Source organism: Gossypium hirsutum, chromosome D11 (genome assembly GCF_007990345.1).
Source record: "Gossypium hirsutum isolate 1008001.06 chromosome D11, Gossypium_hirsutum_v2.1, whole genome shotgun sequence".
Lineage (NCBI taxonomy): Eukaryota > Viridiplantae > Streptophyta > Magnoliopsida > Malvales > Malvaceae > Gossypium > Gossypium hirsutum.
The window spans coordinates 39,696,551-39,721,357 of record NC_053447.1 but is presented as its reverse complement, the minus strand read 5'-3'; the positions used below and the strand labels follow the sequence as shown (position 1 = coordinate 39,721,357).

The window sequence follows — 24,807 nt, the reverse complement described above, 5'->3', positions numbered from 1 at the left end:
GAACTCGCACACACAGTGCCTCAATTACCGATTTCGCACACATAGTGCTCGGTTAAAAGAATTTGCACACACAGTGCCTCTAATCATTCGCACACATAATGCCCATATTCATTCGTTATTACACATTGAAATGACTTAACTAAGTCTATAAAACATCATATATGTACACTTTTAAACATATCATCTCATTTAAATTTGAATTCGTATAGTAATGAACACTTAAACTTTGCTCAAATTACCGGCACGAAGCCTACTAGGCACGAAGGCCCGAATACACGTCACCAGCATGATTGCTCTTCGGGACCTAGCCCGGATATAACACCAGCACGAATGCTCTTCGAGGTTTAGCACGGATATAATACTAGCACGAATGCTCTTCGGAACTTAGCCCGGATACATCACTAGCACGAATGCTCTTCGGGACTTAGTCCAGATACATCACTAGCACGAATGCTCTTCGGGACTTAGCCCGGATACATCACTAGCATGAATGCTCTTCGGGACTTAGCCCGGGTACATCACTAGCACGAATGCTCTTCGGGACTTAGCCCGGATCATCGTCGAGACCTTTAGCTCGGATGAAATCTCCACACAAGGCCAGCGAATTTTAATCCGGACATAATCTCTTCATATAGTCAGCGGGTCTTTAAACTCGGATTCACATCACTGAGTCTCATACATATTTATTCACAAGTTATCATGTTTCACATGGCACAAATCACATTTATAATTTAATCAATTCATTCACATGTAAACATATAACATGATTCTTGACTTTAAGTCGTAATTATCATTCAAATCTAATACATGTATGCTTCTTTTACTAAACTTTCAGCTCAATAAGCAATCACACAAAAGCATATATCCCCAATCTCTTCCTTTGTTCATTTCTCTAATAACCTTATTATGATAAGGACAATGGGACATCATTCATCTATCATACATGTATATCATGACATTTTAAGTTAAATACCAAATTCAATTACTCAAAACTTACTTATGTTATACCCTTCTCAATATTGACACATCATAAGCATGTCTTAGTCCTCTTAATACCATCTGCTACAGCTCGATCGGGATCGGAATTCATTACAATAAATAAACACATTTTCAATTGTCAGAAATCACCACACTATCAAATAATCACATAATGGCATGTATAGCTAGACCCAAACGTATTACGGTAGTCCTAGAATCGACTAAACCGTAGCTCTGATACCAATAAAATTGTAACACCCCGTACTCGAGACCCTTTCCGGAGTCGGACACGAGGGGTTCACAGACTAAATTCGCTTACTATCGTAGTCCATTTTAAATTTTTCCAGACAGCTGGCTAACTGTGTCGCTGTCACCTTAAAAATAATATCTTGAGTTTCACAACTCGAAAATCAGTTTCGTGATTTTTCCCTGAAACTAGACTCCTATTTCCATCTACATGTTTTTTTCTAGAATTTTTGGTCGGGCCAATTAGTACAGTTTATTAGTTAAAGTCTCCCCTGTTACAGGGTGCGACTACACTGACCTTCATGCATTACAATTTGGATATCTCCCTGTACAGGGCTTCAATACTGATGCTGTTTGTTTCTATAGAAACTAGACTCAGAGATGAATCTATACATATATGGCATGACTCCTAATTATCTCTGGTTAATTTATAATGAATTTCCAAAGTTGGAACAGGGAATCCAGAAACCGTTCTGGCCCTGTCTCACGAAAACCTAATTATCTCTTAACATACCACTCATATGACCGTTTCGTTTCTTCCATATGAAAGTGGATTCATCAAGGTTCATTTAAATAATTTATTCACTATTTAATTCTATTCCTACTATTTTTAGTGATTTTCCAAATCTACATCACTGCTGCTGTCAGCATCTGCCTTTAAGGTAGACTTTACCTATTTCATAGTTTCCATGATTCAACTAGCCCTTTTAGCATAAATAGCACAAATTATGATAGTGATTAACCATTCCCATGGCCAATCCTTGTTAAGCATATCCACACCTCTCAATAACCATATCCATACCAAATGATTATAACATTATGCTCAAAAATATATAAGCCATTTTCGCATGGCTATCCAAAATTATACAAATCCAAAGGGTCCATGACCCACTACAAAAAGGGTAGTCCTATACATGCCATTTTCAGAGTTCAACCAAAAGTGTACCAAAAGGGCTTTGATAGTGTGGGCGACTTCGACTTCAATAATCCCGAGTCCGATAGCTGACGAACCAAAATCTATAAAACAGAGATTCAAAGAACGGAGTAAGCATTTAATGCTTAGTAAGTTTTAAGCAAGACAAAGTGTTCTCAATCACTATTATTGGTCATTCATTTCAACTGTTCGATGAAGTTAATCTAGAGCTTCATCTCGATCTATAATATCATTAAACGCAACACTTGGCTGCCACATATATACTTTCGAATAATAATGACCTAGATGGTCAAATATTTCCAAGCACATTCTCACATTTGGAGTTATAATATTAATCACATTTACCTACCTCTTTGATACTGATAATTCACCTCGAAATCACTTCATCGATGAGTAAGTAATACATACCTGAACATCTTGAATACATAATACTTATTTGATGGTAACTTAATGCAGATACTCAATATCAAAGTCTTACTTGAATCCTAGCATTTAGCCGTCGGGTCTTTAAAGCTCGGATATAGTACGAGCACGAAGCCTACGGACATTAATCAGGGTAATACTCTCGCATAAAGCCTGTGGGGTTTTAACCCGGATATAGTACTGACACAATTGCCCTTCGGGACTTATCACATTTATACACTTTCACATCCATCACGTTGGCCACTCGGCCCTGTCACATATATACACTTTCACATTCATCACATCGGCCATTAGGCCTCATCACGTATATACACTTTCACATTCATCGCATCGGCTATTAGGCCTTATCACATATATACACTTTCACATTCATCACATCGGCCATTAGGCCTTATCACATATATATACACTTTCACATTCATCACATTGGCCATTCGGCCTTATCACATATATACACTTTCACATTCATCACCTCGGCCATTAGGCCTCATCACATATATACACTTTCACATTCATCACATCGGCTATTAGGCCTTATCACATATATATACATTCACATCACAATTATCCAAATATACTTCACATATCACATATACTATCATGTATACACTTTGTCTTGGCCGAATCTACATTAATCATTTCCCAATGAATAATTCAATTTCACGCCATACTATCATTTCATATTCGAATACTCATAAACTTACAATTTCACAAATTTTAATATCAAAGATCCATCTAACACTCATGTATCGTTTTACAATATCACGATTTAGAATTCACGTATGGGTTTAACCAATAGCTTATGAGTAACTAAAACAAGTTTTATCCATGTTTACAACAAAATCACATATTCACTACGAGCTGTTTTCCTGAGCAGTAGTCACTAAATTATTTATAACTGGAGCTACAAAACTCAAAATCACTTGCCGTTAATTTTCCCTGAATATAGACTTGTATATCTTCCATCCATAAAATTTTCAGAATTTTAGGTTTGGCCAATCAATACCAGATTTTTCGTAAAGTTTCCCCTGTTTCACTATTTGACTAATCTGACCACTCTTCACTAAGAATCAAATTTCTCATTTTACAGAATTCAAAATGTGTTGTATTTGATTTCATTTGAAACTATACTCATTAAGGAGTATAAGCATATAAATTTTATCTTATAACCATTTTTGTACAATTTATAATGATTTTCTAAAAACAGAACAGGGGATTTCGGAGTCATTCTGACACCGTCTCACACAACTTTAAATATCTCTTTATAGGAAATTTGTTTGCTCACAAGGTCTCTTTTATAAGAGACTAGACTAATTAAGCCTTGATTACATATTTTATTCAGCCTATAATTCCACACCAACAATTTATAGTGATTTTCTAAAATCACGTTACTGCTGCTGTCCAAAGCAAATTATTACAATTTGCTCTTAACTTTCCAAGTCCAAACACATATGAACTTACCATTTGAGTTTAAGACATATCATGGCCACATCATATCTTATTAAATCAACTCATTATGTCCTATTATGATTGAATTTACTCAATGTTTAATCACTTAAAACTTACCTCGGAAGCGGTTGACGACTAGATATCCACGGCTATTCGTCTACTTTCTCTTTTCCCCTATCCGACTTTGATCCTCTTTGCTCTTGGGCTTAATTTAAACGAATGAATTTGTTTAATCATTTCGAACATTAAAAGCTCTTTTAAAGCACTTAACCCTTATACTCAATAATGAACCAAACCATATAGCTAATTATTTTATCACATCACCTCAAGCACATATATTAACTATCATACACCCAATTCACATGCCAAGTTGCAAATAAAAAAAATGCATACACACCAATAATTTAATTGCTCATTTCAACCTTATAGGGTAACTTCAATGCATTATGTATATACCATTTGCCATACACGTACCACATTTTTAACAAGCCGAAATTACTCCTACATATTATCCATTATAATTATTTCATAGATATAAAACATAGCTGAAAAATCTTTAGCCTAAATGCGTATAATAACACCCAAATCATCAACTATTTTAACGAACATGACACATAAGATTAACTAAAACTCCATTCAATTTTTAAGGTATTAACCCTACTAAACTCATACCATGACCATATCTAATCGAATTCAAGTAGAGGATTAATTACAATCATGTACACCAATATATAATTATAACATGTTTTGATATCTTATATATCCCATTCGGCCCTAACCACACAACTTAGCTTTTATAATAAACCTTATCTTAACCGAATGTACATATATATATATACTCAAAATATCATTCGATTTCAAAGGCATATTAACACCATATAACCGAATGTTCATAGACTAATATACATATACTCATAAATCCAACTTTAAAAATTCATACTTATACATAGCATATAACCGAAAATACTTCATGAATCCACCTACATTTACATTATTATCATATATAGAATTTGCATTTACTATCAAATAACAACTTAACTTACTTTCAATTAGGTAATCAAATACCTCATACCCAATCATTTAACAACTAAAATAATAAACCACAACATTTAAATTCATCTTGTTCTTCTCCTATTTGACCGAATGAACATTTGTCTATTGATGCATGAAATTAAACCATGGGTTAAATAAGCTATGCACTTATCAATCTAATCTCATAGTCAATTAAAAAGAAAATCACAATGCATACCTTAAACTAGGATAGCCATGGCCGAATACCTTGGTTTTTCCTCTTCAATCTTCCCTTTCCCAAATTCGGCAACCAAGAAGAAAGATGAGCATGTAAATTTTTTTCTTTTGTTATCTTTCTTCAACTCACGGCAATGGAGGGGGGGCAACCACACACATTTTTTTTTTGTCATCATTTACCTTCCCATTATTATTTTATCCTTTCTCCCATAAACCATTAGCACAACATGTTTTATGACATGTTTTGCCCATCACCCTTTGCCATGGCTGGCCACTAGTAATTAAATGGGGGAAATTGACATGCAAGTCCACCCTTTTGATTACATGCACTAATAGATCCTTATGGATTAACCTATCACATTTCAAAAGTGTCACACATAAGTCCTATTACTAAATTCACATGCAATCGACTAAATCGAAGCTCAAAACTTTCACACATTCATATTCACATATTTTAGACAATAAATATCATATTCAAATAATTTGGTGACTCGATTTAGCGGTCCCGAAACCGCTTTCCGACTAGGGTCATTTTAGGGCTGTCACAATTAAGCTGATCATGAACTTGTCCATTCAGCTAGACTTTGTAACAGCTTATAAATAGCTCATTGTTATTTGTTTTGAAGGTTACTAAACTTTTTGCACCTTTTATGAATTTTAAGCAAATTGTGAGTTATTCAACTCCTTTTGTTCTTTTGTGAGTCAATTGACTTATCTAGCTAAGTCTAGTGGCATCAATCTGAATCATTCCGAAATTATCACTTCCAGCAAGTGTGGCGTTTACCCTTATACCCTTTGGTTCCTATATCTTTGGATAGTGGATCACTGTTTGTTATTTTCAGTCAATTCCTTCACTAAGTGTTGACATAAGAATCGGGTCAATATTCATCTACAGTATTGGTTCATTCTTCAACCTTAATTTTAAACTTAACTTAACCAAACTATCCATCTAACACCCCTTTGAAAATTGACCATCTTGAAACCATTTCAAAATTAGCCTTCAATTGCTATATACTTAATGTGCAATTGGGAACATTCGCAACTCGTAATCAACTCTGAGCATGGGTTCACATAATTTGGCATCAGAGCTAGCCAAATTAAGTAATATTTACGTTTTTTAAGCTCTCGGGCTCGATTAAAAAATCAAAAAAAATATTCGACTAAAAAAAGAGTGATTGCAATTACAAAGTCTAAAAATACAAAAGGGGGGACGTGATTTATGTTAAAAAAAGAATAGAAAGTTAGCTCAAAAGTATTGCTTTCCCAAAAACAAGTTTTTACCTAAAACCTGTTCAACCACACTTGTAATTTGTTTCTTTTAGCCCACCTTATTACCCAACATCTCTCCTACCTTCACATCAACTTTTGAAGCCGACTCCACCAAGATTTGCTGTTAAGGCAAAGGCAGTCACCTACGAACTTTGGGAGGCAAACTCGAGTGGAAAAGGGCAAGAGTGATTAAGGACAATAAGAGTGATAAAAGCCAAAAATCGGAGTGAAACACGAGTAGAGTGTTATTTTTTTCTTTTAAATGAACTTGTGAGGTTTGTTGTTAGGAAAATACTATGTCTCGTAGTCCGAAAAGAAACGTGACCAAAGGAGGTGGTGCACGCCCCTACAAAATGTACCCGCTGGTGGTGTTGTACCTGATCTAACGTACCAAGCCTTAATCCGTGAGATGGACCAGATTCTCCAACGACGACTAGAGCCTGTATAAGAACATTTGGAACAGTTAGAAGAATGAGTCAAATGTGAATTAACCCTGCAAAATCTGAGGCGAGAACGTAGACGACTGAGATTCTAACAAGATGACCTCTATAATCCTAGCGATGTGGATAGTGATCAAGCGTCAAATCAAAGTAAGAGGCAGCGAGACCATAGAAATCGAGGGCCTAGGAAATGTGAAAGAGTCGATGACGACCTCAAAAATATTAAGATGGCCATTCCTCCATTTCAAGGGAAGACTGATCCGGAGGTGTATATGGAGTGGGAAAAAAGATAGAGCTTGTCTTTGAATGCCATAATTAATCGAAGAGTAAGAAAGTCAAACTCGTGGCCATCAAGTTTTTCTATTATGTCGTCATATGGTGGGACCAATTAACTGTTAGCCGGAGGAGAAATGGTGAATGGCCCATGTCCACATGGGCTGAGATGAAAGCCATCATGCGAAAAAGGTTTATTCCTGCGTATTACAACCATGAGCTGTTCCAAAAGCTACAAAACCTTACACAAGCTAATGGTAGCGTTGAAGATTATTACCAGGAAATGGAGATTGCCATGATCCGAGCTGATGTCGAGGAGGACCGGGAGGTAACCATGGTGAGATTATTACACAAGCTAATGGTAGCGTTGAAGATTATTACAAGGAAATCGGGACATTGCCAACGTAGTCGAACTACAACACTATGTCGAAGTAGTAGATGTGGATATGGCTATTAAAGTGGAGAAACAGCTCAAAAGAAAAGTTACTGTTCGAACCTATCCAAATTCCACTACCACAACCAGATGGGGCCAAGGAAACAACAAGAAGGATACTTTTAATTGAGCGAAAGAACTTGTTGTATCCACGAAGGCCAACAAACCGACTGGAGAGATGAGTAAAGGCACAAATGAAGCTGCGCGTAATTCCACTGGAGACATCAAATGCTTCAAGTGTCTTGGAAGAGGTTATATCGCAAGTCAGTGCCTAAATTGAAGAGTAATGGTTGTGAGACCCGATGGTGAGATCGAGTCTAAAAAAGAAAAAAAAGATGATTCTGAATCATCCACCGAAGAAGAATAAGATCTTGAGTATGCTGTTGAAGGCAAAATCCTCGTCGTCAAATGAAGTTTGAATATTCAAAGTGCGGAAAATGATCAGCAACGCGAGAGTATTTTCCACACACGATGCCATGTTCAAGGTAAAGTGTGTAGTGTGATTATCGACGAAGGAAGCTACACAAATGTTGCTAGCAGCATGTTAGTAGAGAAACTTGGGCTACCAACGACCAAACATTCTCATCCGTACAAGTTATAATGGTTGAATGATGGAGGTGAATTGAAAGTCACCAAGCAAGCCGTTGTCGCCTTTTCAATCGGCAAGTATAGCAATGAAGTCGTATGCGATGTGGTGCCGATGCATGCTGGCCATTTACTTTTGGGGAGACCTTGGCAGTTCGATCGAAGAGCGATTCATGATGGTTATACCAACCGGTACACTTTCAAGCACTTAGGGAAGAATGTGACGTTGGTGTCATTGACTCCTAAACCAGTGTCTGAGGACCAATTGAAATTGAAAGACTTCGTTGAACAAGTGAGAGCAAAAGAGCAAAAAGAAAAGATGGAAAAACAAAAGGAAAGGAAAAGTGGAAAAACAAAAGGAAAACAAGAGGTAAAATCGAGAGAAAAGAATAGAGAGAGTGAAACAAAATTGAGGGAAGAAAAAGAAAGAAAAGATGAAAAAGAGATTGAAAAATTAAGTGTGTATGCAAAAGAGCGAGAGATTCGAAAGTCCTTGTTGTTAAAATAGCCGATGATCGTTGTTGAAACCATTTTTATAAAAAAACAAAAATGGGAATCGATTTTGAAAATGGAGTCGCCACCGATCTTTTATTAAAGTGTGATCAGCTCACTTTGAAAATGATTTTGGTCTGCAAAATTTGAGAAAACAGGTTCGGGAGTCGGTTACGCACGAGGAAGGGTTAGCACCCTCGTAACGCCCAAAATTGGTACCGAATCGATCGTTTAATGTCTTAGTGTCAAAATTTTAAAAAGATTTTTAAATACGATCCTTCGAAAAAGGAAATTTAAATAAAATGAATTGGGTGATAAGACTCGCTTATTTCAAATAGATAAATTGTCACACTCAGCAAGTTAGAGTACAACATTTTAAATCCTCAACATTAGGTTTATCTCTTGACTTTTAAAACTTATGCATTTTGAGAATGATATCTGATTATTTGGGTTAAATGAGAAAATCAAAACCCAGTAAGTTAGGGCTCGATTTCACAACATTCCCAAATATCAAATATTGCCTTTATTTTCATTTATTAGAAAAACTCTCGTCTCGAGAGAACATCATGTCATATCCAATGCGTTAGGATACAACGTGTCGAATTCCCGAGAATGAGCTTTTTATTTATGTTTTAATTAAAAAGGGTTATTTTAGATTCGACGAGGAAAATTGGAACCCAATACGTTAGGGCTCAATTCTTTCGAAGATTCTAAATACCGAACTTTGCGTTATCTTGAAAGTTTTTGAATAAAATGATTTTGATACCTAAGTAGAATATAATCTTTTGACGAATAAAACGCAGTGGGATGACAATATATTGCGAAAGAAAAATTCGTAAGCTAAATGTAAGCTAATGAGCAACAAGGAATCAATAAAATACAAATAAACAATACAACATACATAAGAATACGAATCATATATCACATAGTATGTGAATTCTAGCACTAACATTTGAGAATATTAACAGAAAACAAATTAACACAAATAAATGCAAAAGTTTTAAAACAATTCAAAAAACAAATAGTATGGGAGAAAAGAAATTATAATCGAGGAGTTATATGCTAAAATAAAAATAAATAATGATATATACATATATGAAAGTTTAAAATGGATCAAAAATAGGAAAAAATAAATACCACATAAAATAATAGATCCTAATTAAATTTTAAAGTAGATAATATATAAGAAATAAATAGAATACATAAAATAATATACATATATCACTCAAAATAATAATATAAAAATATGAATGATAATATATACATAATAATATATAAAGATGTTGAAATAAACTATACATATAAAATAGGGTTTTGTTTTGAAGAAAATGAATATATGTATTAGTTTTATTTTTAAAAGAAATGCATAAACATAATAATCTCATAATAAAAATAATTTAATATGACTTATATATACATGTACTAATATTGTAAAAGAATATTATTATTATTTTTAACATCTTTCACATAAAAACCTATACAAGTGAATTTTGTAAATTAGCATACAATTTACATAAAAACAAAATACATGACAAATTTTATTCACAAAACATAATAAGTTGAAAATAACACACATGATAAATTTAAAATTTGTTTATGATATATCCAAATAATAACATATTATAAATTAAAGTAATATTGATGATAAGTTTAAAATGTATTAATTTTAAACATAAAATAATGTCAAATTAAATGAATAAATATATTCGAAAATAACAGAAAAATGAAATTTAAACAGAATAAAAATTAAATACGTTAAATTAAATGAATAGGGACAAAATGGTATCAAGTCCGAAACAAAAGAACAATGAAAATAGAGCAGAATTGAGGACCAAAAAGGCGTGCGCGGATAATATGGGGACTAAAGATGAAAATATCCCGGCCCCAAAACGCTGCTCTACGATATGGACCAAAATGAAATGAAAAGGAAATTAAAGGGAGAAATTTAAAAAGGGAAAGAACCGATTTGAACCCAGAACAAAAGAGAGAGGACCGGGACTGCAATTATCCCTCCCCCTACCAAAACGCGCAGATCTAGCCGCGGTTGGATCGGGTCATCGGGTATGGCTGCTAAACGGCACCGTTTCAGAGCCATTGACACAGGCCCTAAACGGTGTCGTTTTTCACACTATAAATACCAACTTTCAAACCCTAAAATCAACAGCATAACCTTAAACAGACTTAAAGAAAAAAACTAAACATTAGCCCCCCATTTTCCTCTGCTAGGGTTTTGAAACCCGCCTCGCAGATCGCCGTCAACGACCAGGCCGCCCTAGAGCCTTCAACCTTTGCCCGATCTCCGATGGCGACAGAGCAGGCAAGGCCAGGTAAATCTTCACTCCTTAACCCCCTTTTTTATTACCTCTATATGTATGCGACCAAAAAATAGAAGAGATAAACCGCTCAGAAGAAAAATACAGAAAGAAAAACAAGAAAAAAACCACCTTTCCAAAAATAATCGATCTTTTATTTCTATTTTTTAGATAACTTCGAACCCTTTTTTTTATTCGAATATGCGTGTGTGTGTTTTTTTGTGTGTTCGTCCCCCCTTTACAGATTCTGTTTAATGGCTTATATAGCTGAAAAGAAAAATGAAAATGAAAAAAAAAATTAAAATCCCTCTCCAAATTTCTTTTACAACTGCTATTTTGTTTCCTTTTTGGTGCTGCGTTGTTTGCCTCTGTCTGCAGGTATGGCGTACGGGGACTTATGCGGAGGTACGGAGGTGTGCGTAGCTAGTGGGGCCCGTGAGTGAAGAGGCGCGTGCGGGGAGCATCTCGAAGGCGCGGTTCGTGCGAAGGCAGAGCCTGGTTGCGGCATTGGGGGTTTGCTGCTAGGGTTTTCGCAATCTCTTTGTGTTGGGCTTGTAACACGATTGGGCTAGGGATTGGGCCATTCGGGTTTAGTATTGGGTCAGATTAGGTTTTGTGACAGCCCAAAATTGACCCTAGTCGGGAAGTGGTTTCGGGACCGCTAAACCGAGTCACCGAAAGGTTTGAATGTGATGTTTATTATCTAGAATATGTAATCATGAATGTGTGAAAATTTCAAGCTTCGATTTAGTCGATTGCATGTGAATTTAGTCAATAGGACTTATATGAGAAAATTTTAAAATGTGATAGGTCAATGCATGAGGACCTATTAGTGCATGTGGAAGAAAAAGGGGACTTGCATGTCAAATTCCCCCTCCCTAATATGTAGTGGCCGGCCATGCTATGGGTGGAAACATGTCACCAACATGTTGTGTTAGTGATGTATGGTAAGGAAAATAAAATATTAAGCATGATAATTAAAATAAGTTAAAGAAAGGAATTAAACAATGAAAAGGAAGGGTGATGAAAAAAAATGGTCTCATCCATACCCCCCCTTGTTGCCGTGAGTTGAGGAAAGAAAACAAAAAAAAAAATGTGTGTTCATTCTTGAACACCTTTGGCCGAATAGAGGAAAGAAAGGAAGGGGAAGAGCTTGAGAAAATCGGCTATGGTGGTTTGCTAGACTAAGGTATGTTTGATGTTGTTCTTGAGATGCATGCATGTTTTAGTAGTTGACTTGAGTTCTAAAAACCCATGGTTCAATTTTGTGGATTGATGATGATTTTGTGTTTTGCCATTGATGAGTGCTTGAGCTTTTTGATAGTTGTTGATGAAAAGTGAAAGATATGTTAAAGATTAATATGTTTTGTGTTGAAGTTTTTGGTGATTTTGAGTAGTTAGAGCTAAATTACAAAAACAAATTTTTGAAGGACTCAAAGGTGAAATAAATGAGATGTATGGACTTATATGGGCACTAGGAAGATTCGGCCCTTAAGGAGTGTGACCAAACTTTGTGTATTTTGTGTTTTGTGGAATAAAGACTAAATTGTGAAAGTGCGAAATATTAGGGGTAAAAATGTAATTTACCCATTTATGCGTTATTAGACTAAATTGAATGAAAATATGTTAAATTAAGGCTTGGCAAGCTAGCTATTAAGGTGAAATGCTAATGTTAGTATTTGATTCGGTAATAATCTGTTTGGGGACAGCAGCAGTAAGGTGATTTTGGAAAATCGCCATAATTTGTAGGAGTTGAATTAGAAGCTGAGTGAATTATGCCATTAAAGCTTGAAGAGTCTATTTTCTTACAAAAGAAACTATGAAAACAAAAGAGTTACCGATCTTGAGATATTTGAAGTATTGTGGGGCTGAGTCAAAATGACTACTAGATTCCCTGTTCTGTTTTTAGAAAATCATTATAAATTGTACAAAAATGATTATAAGATAAAATTTATATGCTTAGACTCCTTAATGAGTCTAGTTTCAAATGAGATCAAATACAACACATTTTGAATTCTGTAAAATGAGAAATTTGATTCGTAGTGAAGAGTGGTCAGAATAGTCAAACAGTGAAACAGGGGAAACTTTAAGAAAAATCTGGTATTGATTGGCCAAGCCAAAAATTCTGAAAATTTTATGGATGGAAGATATACGAGTCTATATTCAGGGAAAATTAACGGCTAGTGATTTGGAGTTTTGTAGCTCCAGTTATAAACAATTTAGCGACTACTGCTCAGGAAAACAGCTCGTAGTGAATATGTGATTTTGTTGTAAACATTAATGAAAATTTGCCAATGAGTTATTTATTGACTATTATAAAGCTTACTATAATCTATGTGTGTGAAAGTCAAATCAATATATATATTATTCTGAAAGTAATACTTGAATAGTCGATTAATGACTATTTTAAATTATTGATTTGGCTCAAGGAGTTAAAGGAGGTGAATCGAGTAAAGGCAAAGAAAAGGTTATCGAGTAGTCGAGTTGGAACCGTCTTACCCAACACGAGGTAAGTCATTAAGCATGTAGTTGGTATTATTTCAAATGGTCATAATGTGTATGTATTGATGCGAATGGAATGAATAAATATACATATATATATGTGCATGTACGTATGTGATGATGAAATCGTTGAATGAAAGAAAATAGGTAAGATGTACTGAGTTGTTGATCTCGGCACTAAACGTGCGGGATAACCATTTATGACCATGAGATTGGCGCTAAGTGCGCGGGATTAAATTGTACAGCACTAAGTGTGCGATTTGACTATGTTGCACTAAGTGTGCGAAATGAATATGATGCACTAAGTGTGCGAATTGACCATGCGGCACTAAGTGTGCGAGTTTGACTATGTAGCACTAAGTGTGCGATTTGATTATGTAGCACTAAGTGTGCGAGTTGATTATATAGCACTGAGTGTGCGGACTCGATATACATTCGTGAATCATTATGGACACTATGTGTGCGACACTATTGAGTCGATCGCGGACAGCGGATCGGGTAAGTGTCTTGAGTACATGGCTAATAGGTGCTATGCTTATACTTGGTGTTGAGCTCGGTAAGTTTGAACCTATGTGACAAATATACTTGAAGTCACGTACATAAAATTTATCGTAGGATGGGTGAAAGGCCGTTTAGTCGTTTGATTGTAACGAAAATAAATTGATTTATGAAAATGCTTCAATGTCCTATTGATGAGTATATGGAATGTGAATGCATGAATTGATATGAAATTGAATTGATAGGTTGGAGGAACTATGGTATGGTTCGGAATGGATGGAGTAATTAGCCTCGTTCCATTTTGTTTTCTCTTGTGATAATGTTATTGATGGATGGTAGTGCATAGCTTATGACTTACTGAGTTATAAACTCACTCGGTGTTTCCTTGTCACCCATTATAGGTTGCTTGGACTCATCTATTTTTGCGTGGTCGGGCCGTCATCGAAGTCATCACACCGGATAGCAAGTTTTGGTACTTTCTTCTTAGTTGGCTTAGAAGAACATTTTGGCATGTATAAGCTATTACGTTGTGTTTGAACTTTGGCATGTAAACTTTAAGCCATGCGAAAATGGCACGAATGTTCGATTGAGTTGGATCAAGGGTAGGCATGAAATGAACCTAGTTACTTTCGTAACAGATGCTGGCAGCAGCAGTGTCATGAGATTGAAAAATCACTAAAAATAGTAGGAGTGGAATTAATTGATGAATAAATTATGTAAGCGAAGCTCGATGAGTCTGTTTTCATGAGGAAGTAACGAAAAGATCATATGGGCAGTATATTAAGAGATAATCAGATTTTTGTGGGACAGGGCCAGAACGGTTTCTGGATTCCCTGCTCCGACTTTGGAAATTCATTACAAATTAACCAGAGATAATTAGGGGTCGTACCATATATGTACAGATTCCTCTCTGAGTCTAGTTTTCATAGAAACAAACGGCATCAGTATTGAAGCCCCGTGCAGGGAGATATTCAAGTCGTAATGGGCAAAGGTCAGTGTAGTCGACCCCTGCAACTTGGGAGATTTTGACTAATAAACTGTACTAATTGGCCCAACCAAAAATTCTAGAAAAAATTACATAGATGGGCACATGAGTCTAGTTTCTGGGAAAAATTACGAAACTGATTTTCGAGTTACGAAACTCAAGATATGATTTTTAAAACGACTAGTACACAGATTGGGCAGTGTCTGGAAAATAAATTTTATAAGGGGTTAAAGTCAGTTAACACCTCGTGTTCGACTCCGGTGTCGGTTTCGGGTTCGGGGTGTTACATTTTATTGGTATCAGAGCTATGGTTTAGTCGGTTCTAGGACTACCATAGCGCGCATGAGTCTAGCTATACATGCCGAATGTTAATGTTTAAATGTGTGATGACTTCCGACGGTTGAAATGTTTTTGTTTTGATTAGTAAATAGACCCCGGTGAAGAAAGAACCCTAGCGGATGACGTTGAGAGCATAGCGGCTGCTTCTGCACAAGGGACGCCGCTTGTTGAACCTCAGTCATCTGCGAATAATCAAGGTGAGGGGGCTAAACAAGCCTTCTTTACCATGATGAATGAGTGGGTCGCGCAATATGCCCGAACCAACCCGACTGTCCAACAATTCCCGAATTTGAATAATCCACCCCAAGAGCCTGTAATGCCATCAGTCGCTGATCCTGTGAGGCTGAGTAAGCCACCTGTAGACTTGATTAGGAAGCGTGGGGCCGAGGAGTTCAAGGCCATAGTAACTGATGATGCCGAAAGGGCCGAGTTCTGGCTAGATAACACCATTCGGGTGTTCGATGAATTGTCATGCACACCCGACGAATGTCTAAAATGTGCTGTATCTTTGTTGCGAGACTCAGCCTACTATTGGTGGAGGACCTTGATTTCCATAGTCCCGAACGAGCGAGTAACTTGGGACTTCTTTCAAATGGAATTCCGGAAGAAATTTATTAGCCAACGGTTCATTGATCAGAAGCGTAAGGAGTTCTTGGAACTCAAGCAAGGCCGTATGACTGTATCTGAATACGAACATGAATTCGTAAGACTCAGTAGGTATGCCCGGGAGTGTGTAGCTGACGAGGTTGCTATGTGCAAAAGATTCGAGGAAGGATTGAATGAAGATTTAAAGCTACTAATGGGTATTTTGGAAATAAAAGAATTCGTAACACTAGTCGAACGAGCCTGTAAGGCGGAAGAACTTGGAAAGGAGAAGAGGAAGGCTGAATTTGAAGCTAGAGATTATCGTAAGAGATCGACGGGTAAAGCTCTGTTCTCAGCTATAAAGAAGTTCAGGGAGGACATTAAGAAGTCAAGGGCGACTGCGGGAATTTCCATCAGGGCAAGACCATCGATGGGCTCCCGAGCTACTTCGGTAGCTAGTGTGGGCAATAATCGTCACGAGAAACCTGAATGTCCCCAATGTGGAAGACGACACCTAGGTGAATGTTGGGGCAAGTCTACTAGCAGGGTCTGTTACGGATGCGGTTCGAAGGACCACTTCATTAGAGATTGCACGGAGCTGGATGAGAAGAATAAGATTCAAGGTGCACGACCTAGTGGAGTGACATCTAGAGGTAGACCATCGAGAATTTTAGGAGGCAGGGGTGGTAGTCAGAGGGGGGCCTCTGATACGGCCGATCGAGCCGAGAACCGTACTCCTGCTAGAGCATATGCCACTCGCGCACGAGAGGAGGCATCCTCCCCCGACGTCATCACTGGTACCTTCACTCTCTTTGATACTAATGTGATTGCATTGATTGACCCTGGTTCTACTCATTCATATGTATGCGAAACCTTAGCAACCAGTAAGACTCTACCTGTTGAGTCTACTGAGCTCGTAATTCGAGTATCAAACCCTTTGGGTCAATGCGTACTTGTTGATAAAGTGTGTAAGAGATGCCCTCTAATAATCCGAGTTGAGTCCGCGGACTTAAGGGGGTTGCCAGCTGTAATATCAGCAATGTTGGCCCAGAAATATGTAAGGAAAGGGTGCGAAACGTACCTCGCGTATGTACTTGATGACAAGGAGTTAGAAAAGAAACCCGAATCGGTGCCGGTGGTTTGTGAATACCCGGATGTTTTTCCTGAAGAGTTACCGGGTTTGCCACCTGTTCGGGAGGTAGAGTTTGGTATTGAGCTTGTACCTGGAACTACGCCAATTTCGATCGCTCCGTATCGTATGGCACTAACCGAGTTAAAAGAGTTGAAAGCTCAGTTGCAAGAATTGACGGATAGAGGTTTCGCTCGACCGAGTTTCTCACCTTGGGGTGCACCAGTATTGTTCGTGAAAAAGAAGGACGGAACCACGAGGTTATGCATTGACTATCGTCAACTGAATAAAGTGACAATAAAGAATAAGTATCCGTTGCCGCGTATTGATGATTTGTTCGACCAACTGAAGGGAGCCTCAATGTTCTCAAAAATAGATCTGAGATCGGGCTATTATCAGTTGCGAATTCGAGAATCGGACATACCCAAAACTGCCTTCAGGACGAGATATGGTCACTACGAGTTCTTAGTGATGCCGTTTGGGCTCACTAATGCCCCTGCGGTGTTTATGGATTTGATGAATCGGATCTTCAGGCCGTATTTGGATCGGTTCGTAGTTGTGTTTATTGATGACATCTTGGTCTATTCAAGAGATGAGACCGAACATGCTGAGCATCTGAGGCAAGTGTTGCAAATTTTGCGGGATAAGCAGTTATATGCTAAGTTCAGTAAGTGTGAGTTCTGGTTAAGAGAGGTTAGCTTCTTGGGTCATGTGGTGTCCGCATCGGGTATTCGAGTTGACCCGAGCAAAATTTCAGCCATACTTAACTGGAAGCCTCCGAGAAATGTTACCGAAGTCCGGAGCTTTCTAGGGCTTGCCGGTTATTACCGACGATTTGTCAAAGGTTTCTCGATGATAGCCACACCAATGACGAAGTTACTTCAAAAGGATGTTAAGTTCGAATGGACGGAGGAATGTCAGAAAAGCTTCGATCAACTGAAAACTCATTTGACTGAAGCTCCAATTTTGGTGCAACCCGAATCGGGTAAAGAGTTTGTCATTTATAGTGATGCATCCCTACTTGGGTTGGGTTGCGTATTGATGTAAGAAGGTCGAGTTGTGGCCTATGCGTCGAGACAATTGAAGCCACACGAGAGAAATTATCTGACTCATGATCTCGAACTAGCCGCCATTGTGTTTGCATTGAAAATATGGCGACATTATTTGTTTGGTGAGAAGTGCCATGTGTTTTCGGATCACAAAAGTCTCAATATTTGATGACTCAACGAGACTTGAATCTGCGACAAAGACGTTGGCTTGAGTTGTTGAAAGATTACGAGCTTGTCATTGATGACCACCCGGGAAAGGCTAATGTGGTTGCGGACGCCTTAAGCCGGAAATCACTGTTTGCTTTGCGAGCGATGAATGTACACTTGTCTGTTCTACCTGACAATGTGTTAGTAGCTGAATTAAAAGCCAAACCATTATTGACTCATCAAATTCGTGAAGCTCAGAAAGTCGATGATGAATTGGTTGCAAAACGAGCTGAGTGTGTTCCGAACAAGGAATCGGAGTTTCAAATTGATAATGATGGTTGTTTGAGGTTTAGAAGCCGTTTGTGTGTTCCAAGGAATTCGGAACTCATTCCGATGATTTTGAACGAAGCCCATTGTAGCCGAATGTCAATTCACCCGGGGAGCACGAAAATGTACAACGACTTGAAACGTCGGTTTTGGTGGCATGGTATGAAACGAGACATCTCCGACTTTGTTTCGAGATGTTTAATATGTCAACAAGTGAAAGCGGAACATCAAGTGCCTTCAGGGTTACTTTAGCCGATCATGATACCCGAGTGGAAATGGGATCGAGTCACAATGGACTTTGTGTCCGGACTGCCATTGTCAGCAAGTAAGAAGGATGCGATTTGGGTTGTTGTTGATAGGCTGACTAAGTCGGCTCACTTTATCCCCGTGCGTACGGATTTTTCATTGGATAAACCAGCCGAATTGTATGTTTCACAGATTGTGAGATTACATGGAGTACCTATTTCTATCGTGTCGGATAGAGATCCGAGATTCACCTCGCGATTTTGGGAGAAATTGCAAGAAGCTTTGGGTACCAAGCTGCATTTTAGCACCGCTTTTCACCCCCAAACCGATGGTCAATCCGAGCGGATAATTCAGATGCTTGAGGATATGTTGAGATGTTGCATCCTCGAGTTTAGTAGTTCATGGGAACGGTATTTACCTTTGATTGAATTCGCTTACAACAATAGTTTTCAATCAAGTATTAAGATGGCACCTTACGAGGCTTTGTACGGGCGTAAATGCCGCACACCATTGTTTTGGACTGAGCTTGGTGAAAGTAAAATTTTCGGAGTTGATTTGATTAAAGATGTCGAACAGAAAGTAAAGGGGTTATGGCTCGAACACGGGATCGAGGAAGCTACTTGGGAAACCGAGAGCTCGATGAAAGAACGATATCCAAACCTATTTACCGGTAAGATTTTCGGGGACGAAAATTTCTTAAGTGGGGGAGAGTTGTGACAGCCCAAAATTGACCCTAGTCGGGAAGTGGTTTCGGGACCGCTAAACCGAGTCACCGAAAGGTTTGAATGTGATGTTTATTATCTAGAATATGTAATCATGAATGTGTGAAAATTTCAAGCTTCGATTTAGTCGATTGCATGTGAATTTAGTCAATAGGACTTATATGAGAAAATTTTAAAATGTGATAGGTCAATGCATGAGGACCTATTAGTGCATGTGGAAGAAAAAGGGGACTTGCATGTCAAATTCCCCCTCCCTAATATGTAGTGGCCGGCCATGCTATGGGTGGAAACATGTCACCAACATGTTGTGTTAGTGATGTATGGTAAGGAAAATAAAATATTAAGCATGATAATTAAAATAAGTTAAAGAAAGGAATTAAACAATGAAAAGGAAGGGTGATGAAAAAAAATGGTCTCATCCATACCCCCCTTGTTGCCGTGAGTTGAGGAAAGAAAACAAAAAAAAAAAAATGTGTGTTCATTCTTGAACACCTTTGGCCGAATAGAGGAAAGAAAGGAAGGGGAAGAGCTTGAGAAAATCGGCTATGGTGGTTTGCTAGACTAAGGTATGTTTGATGTTGTTCTTGAGATGCATGCATGTTTTAGTAGTTGACTTGAGTTCTAAAAACCCATGGTTCAATTTTGTGGATTGATGATGATTTTGTGTTTTGCCATTGATGAGTGCTTGAGCTTTTTGATAGTTGTTGATGAAAAGTGAAAGATATGTTAAAGATTAATATGTTTTGTGTTGAAGTTTTTGGTGATTTTGAGTAGTTAGAGCTAAATTACAAAAACAAATTTTTGAAGGACTCAAAGGTGAAATAAATGAGATGTATGGACTTATATGGGCACTAGGAAGATTCGGCCCTTAAGGAGTGTGACCAAACTTTGTGTATTTTGTGTTTTGTGGAATAAAGACTAAATTGTGAAAGTGCGAAATATTAGGGGTAAAAATGTAATTTACCCATTTATGCGTTATTAGACTAAATTGAATGAAAATATGTTAAATTAAGGCTTGGCAAGCTAGCTATTAAGGTGAAATGCTAATGTTAGTATTTGATTCGGTAATAATCTGTTTGGGGACAGCAGCAGTAAGGTGATTTTGGAAAATCGCCATAATTTGTAGGAGTTGAATTAGAAGCTGAGTGAATTATGCCATTAAAGCTTGAAGAGTCTATTTTCTTACAAAAGAAACTATGAAAACAAAAGAGTTACCGATCTTGAGATATTTGAAGTATTGTGGGGCTGAGTCAAAATGACTACTAGATTCCCTGTTCTGTTTTTAGAAAATCATTATAAATTGTACAAAAATGATTATAAGATAAAATTTATATGCTTAGACTCCTTAATGAGTCTAGTTTCAAATGAGATCAAATACAACACATTTTGAATTCTGTAAAATGAGAAATTTGATTCGTAGTGAAGAGTGGTCAGAATAGTCAAACAGTGAAACAGGGGAAACTTTAAGAAAAATCTGGTATTGATTGGCCAAGCCAAAAATTCTGAAAATTTTATGGATGGAAGATATACGAGTCTATATTCAGGGAAAATTAACGGCTAGTGATTTGGAGTTTGTAGCTCCAGTTATAAACAATTTAGCGACTACTGCTCAGGAAAACAGCTCGTAGTGAATATGTGATTTTGTTGTAAACATTAATGAAAATTTGCCAATGAGTTATTTATTGACTATTATAAAGCTTACTATAATCTATGTGTGTGAAAGTCAAATCAATATATATATTATTCTGAAAGTAATACTTGAATAGTCGATTAATGACTATTTTAAATTATTGATTTGGCTCAAGGAGTTAAAGGAGGTGAATCGAGTAAAGGCAAAGAAAAGGTTATCGAGTAGTCGAGTTGGAACCGTCTTACCCAACACGAGGTAAGTCATTAAGCATGTAGTTGGTATTATTTCAAATGGTCATAATGTGTATGTATTGATGCGAATGGAATGAATAAATATACATATATATATATGTGCATGTACGTATGTGATGATGAAATCGTTGAATGAAAGAAAATAGGTAAGATGTACTGAGTTGTTGATCTCGGCACTAAACGTGCGGGATAACCATTTATGACCATGAGATTGGCGCTAAGTGCGCGGGATTAAATTGTACAGCACTAAGTGTGCGATTTGACTATGTTGCACTAAGTGTGCGAAATGAATATGATGCACTAAGTGTGCGAATTGACCATGCGGCACTAAGTGTGCGAGTTTGACTATGTAGCACTAAGTGTGCGATTTGATTATGTAGCACTAAGTGTGCGAGTTGATTATATAGCACTGAGTGTGCGGACTCGATATACATTCGTGAATCATTATGGACACTATGTGTGCGACACTATTGAGTCGATCGCGGACAGCGGATCGGGTAAGTGTCTTGAGTACATGGCTAATAGGTGCTATGCTTATACTTGGTGTTGAGCTCGGTAAGTTTGAACCTATGTGACAAATATACTTGAAGTCACGTACATAAAATTTATCGTAGGATGGGTGAAAGGCCGTTTAGTCGTTTGATTGTAACGAAAATAAATTGATTTATGAAAATGCTTCAATGTCCTATTGATGAGTATATGGAATGTGAATGCATGAATTGATATGAAATTGAATTGATAGGTTGGAGGAACTATGGTATGGTTTGGAATGGATGGAGTAATTAGCCTCGTTCCATTTTGTTTTCTCTTGTGATAATGTTATTGATGGATGGTAGTGCATAGCTTATGACTTACTGAGTTATAAACTCACTCGGTGTTTCCTTGTCACCCATTATAGGTTGCTTGGACTCATCTATTTTTGCGTGGTCGGGCCGTCATCGAAGTCATCACACCGGATAGCAAGTTTTGGTACTTTCTTCTTAGTTGGCTTAGAAGAACATTTTGGCATGTATAAGCTATTACGTTGTGTTTGAACTTTGGCATGTAAACTTTAAGCCATGCGAAAATGGCACGAATGTTCGATTGAGTTGGATCAAGGGTAGGCATGAAATGAACCTAGTTACTTTCGTAACAGATGCTGGCAGCAGCAGTGTCATGAGATTGAAAAATCACTAAAAATAGTAGGAGTGGAATTAATTGATGAATAAATTATGTAAGCGAAGCTCGATGAGTCTGTTTTCATGAGGAAGTAACGAAAAGATCATATGGGCAGTATATTAAGAGATAATCAGATTTTTGTGGGACAGGGCCAGAACGGTTTCTGGATTCCCTGCTCCGACTTTGGAAATTCATTACAAATTAACCAGAGATAATTAGGGGTCGTACCATATATGTACAGATTCCTCTCTGAGTCTAGTTTTCAAAGGAACAAACGGCATCAGTATTGAAGCCCCGTGCAGGGAGATATTCAAGTCGTAATGGGCAAAGGTCAGTGTAGTCGACCCCTGCAACTTGGGAGATTTTGACTAATAAACTGTACTAATTGGCCCAACCAAAAATTCTAGAAAAAAATACATAAATGGGCACATGAGTCTAGTTTCTGGGAAAAATTACGAAACTGATTTTCGAGTTACGAAACTCAAGATATGATTTTAAAACGACTAGTACACAGATTGGGCAGTGTCTGGAAAATAAATTTTATAAGGGGTTAAAGTCAGTTAACACCTCGTGTTCGACTCCGGTGTCGGTTTCGGGTTCGGGGTGTTACAGGTTTGGGCTTAATTGGGTTTGGGTTATAATTTTGGGCTAGCTGAAATTTGTAAATAGACTGCTATTTCATTGGATTCTTTTTTAGTTTGGTTTATTTTATTGTGTGGGCCCAGGTCAAAATTGGGCATTACAATCGTGCTTCTGTACAAGGAAAATTTTCTTAACACTAACGACTTAGATGTCAATCTTCTGTCTTCGATTGTTTCTTTGCTGCATGATTTTGAAGATGTATTTTCGGAGGATATCCCTAGTGGCTTTCCACCTATTCGAGGGATCGAGCATCAAATTTATTTCATTCCCAGAGCTACGATTCCAAAGCATCCAGCATATTGTAGTAACCTTGAAGAGACAAAGGAATTACAAAGACAAGTAGCTAAGTTGATGGAGAAGGGTTACATACGAGAGAGTTTAAGTCCTTGCGCCGTATATGTACTCTTGGTGCCCAAAAAGGATGGAACTTGGCGCATGTGTGTGGACCGCCGAGCCGTGAACAAAATCACAATCAAGTATAGGCATCCCATTCTGCGCCTTGATGACATGTTAGATGAACTCAGTGAGGCCCAAGTCTTCTCCAAAATAGATCTTAAGAGCGGATATCACCAAATCCGGATGTGAAAAGGAGATGAGTGGAAAATAATGTTTAAGATGAAGCACGAATTTATGGTCAGCTCGGGAGGACTCGAAATTGATCAAGAAAAAGTAAAGGTGATTCGAGAGTGGCCACGACCTACGAGCATCAGGCAAGTTCGAAGTTTCCATGGCTTGGCAAGTTTTTATAGACGGTTTGTTCCCAACTTCAGCACTTTGGCTACTCCATTGACGGGTATTATCAAGAAAAAAATTGACTTTTCATTGGAGTGAGGAACGAGATCTTTTAATTTAATTAAAGATTGTTTGACTAATGCTCCTTTACTTTCCTTGTCTGATTTTAATAAACGTTCGAGATTTAGTGTGATGCCTCAGGTATAGGTATTGGGGCTGTGCTGACTCAAGATGGGCATCGTGATGCCTCAGGTATAGGTATTGAGGCTGTGCTGACTCAAAATAGGCATCCTATAGCCTATTTTAGCAAAAAGTTGAATGGTGCAACTCTTAGCTATCCCACCTACGATAAGGGAATGTACACACTAATCCGAGAATTAGAGACGTGGCAGAATTACTTGTGGCCTAAAGGATTTGTCATTCATATGGACCACGAAGCATTGAAACATCTCGAGGGCCAAAACAAGTTAAACAAGAGACACGCCAAGTGGATGGAATTTCTCGAGTCATTTCTGTACATAATCAAGTATAACAAAGATAAAGAAAATGCGTTGTCGAGGAGGTATGCCCTTCTTAACAATTTGGATTCAAAATTACTTGGTTTTGCACATTTGAAAGAACACTATATAAATGAATCTGATTTTGCTGAATTGTATAAAGCTTGTGAATATGGAGCCTTTGAGAAATTTTATAGACATGATGATTATCTTTTCCGAGAAGGTAAAACTTTGTGTTCCTCAAGGTTCTGTTCGGGATGTGTTGGTGAACGAGGCACATAGCGAA

The 24,807-nt window shown here is 37.5% G+C and overlaps 1 long non-coding RNA gene across 1 annotated transcript; it reads left to right on the top strand.

Moving 5' to 3' along the window:
* Positions 1-11,590: 11,590 nt before the first annotated feature.
* LOC121223313 (uncharacterized) lies at positions 11,591-23,304 on the top strand. Its single transcript, XR_005920607.1, has 2 exons — positions 11,591-11,692; positions 23,263-23,304. It is a non-coding gene; the product is annotated as an uncharacterized lncRNA (long non-coding RNA).
* Positions 23,305-24,807: the final 1,503 nt, after the last annotated feature.